We start from the raw sequence: 1,247 nt of genomic DNA on the forward strand, positions 1-1,247 counted from the left end.
AAGCAAAGAGAAACGATGCAGGAAATGTTGGGGATAAACAGTCCTGCTGGTAGTGGAAAACGTGGCGGACGCGGCGGCAATCGTGGCGGCGGTGGCGGCGGCAATCGGGGAGGTGGTGGGAACCGTAACAATCGCGGTGATGGCGGTGGCGGTGGTGGTGGAAGAGGTGGATTTGGTGGTGGTGGCGGAAGAGGTGGATTTGGCGGCGGTGACGGTGGAGGCGGTGGTGAACGGTTCCATAGAGGCCGCGGTGGTGGTGGTGGTGGTGGGAGAGGCGGGTTTGACGGTGACCCCCCCCCCCCCCCCCCCAAAAAAAAAAAAAAGGCCCAATACAAGCCGGATACAATAATGAAATATGAATATATGGAAAACCCGATTGAGAGAAAGAGAAAGGTGATAGCTTACAAGGCAATGCACAAAAGACCAACCACAATACAAATAGACAGCGGAAGAAGTAAAAAAAAAAAAAAAAAAGCGGAAATCACACGCTCCTCAAGACTTTACGCTTAATTGCCTCCCGTTTATAGCGTTCCGAGACGGGGTAAGCCTCAATTCGCCCATTGGCACCATAAATTTCACCCTCAATAAAAATCAGCGTTTCCAGCGGATACACAATAATCTCCGCAATTACAGTGCCGTCTTCATTCCGTGTAACCGTGGTACCGCCGATGGGCTCCACACTGCTCCCTTCATAAAAGGTATAGAACACATGGAACTCGTACTCTTTGGTGTCGTTGTAGAAGTCTCACTTCCCTTCGTCCATCTCTAGACGGAACAAAAGACCGTTTTCCTTTTTTAAACATCTTAATGATTCTCCGGATTCCTACTCTGGTGGGTCCCTTGTGCTCGAAGATGATGTCATCCCGTTCTGAGTAGACAGAGTAGCCGCGGCCCATTCCTCCCCCCAAGTCCTTCACACATTTTTTTTTTCTTTCTTTCTTCTTTGTGATTCTTCCTAATTTGGCTTCTTTGCAGAAATAATACGTTAATGTTTCATTGTTTTTTTTTTTGTGTGTGTTAGTTTGTTTCTTCCCGTATTCCTCGTTGACCCTCGTGTTACTTCAGTTGTGTTGTGTTCCTCTTGGCAGGTGAAAGAATTAAAGCGATAAGAAGAGAAAAGGTTAAAAAGACACGTAGGATCAACAGGGGCATGACATTTTCTTCGATTCCCTCGGTGTCCAGAGAGTCCTCAATGAGCACCATCTTTCTCCTCTCTCTCTCTCTCTCTTTCTCCCTCTCTCTTTCTC

The 1,247-nt window shown here is 47.7% G+C and overlaps 1 pseudogene, besides 4 other annotated features; it reads right to left on the bottom strand.

The window, feature by feature from the left end:
* Positions 1–1,247: a sequence feature (haploid, non-Esmeraldo-like haplotype).
* Positions 62–119: a microsatellite.
* Positions 136–269: a microsatellite.
* Tc00.1047053477935.9 lies at positions 493–921 on the bottom strand (annotated as a pseudogene).
* Positions 1,203–1,247: a microsatellite.

This window comes from Trypanosoma cruzi, genomic scaffold (genome assembly GCF_000209065.1).
Source record: "Trypanosoma cruzi strain CL Brener 1047053516743 genomic scaffold, whole genome shotgun sequence".
Lineage (NCBI taxonomy): Eukaryota > Euglenozoa > Kinetoplastea > Trypanosomatida > Trypanosomatidae > Trypanosoma > Trypanosoma cruzi.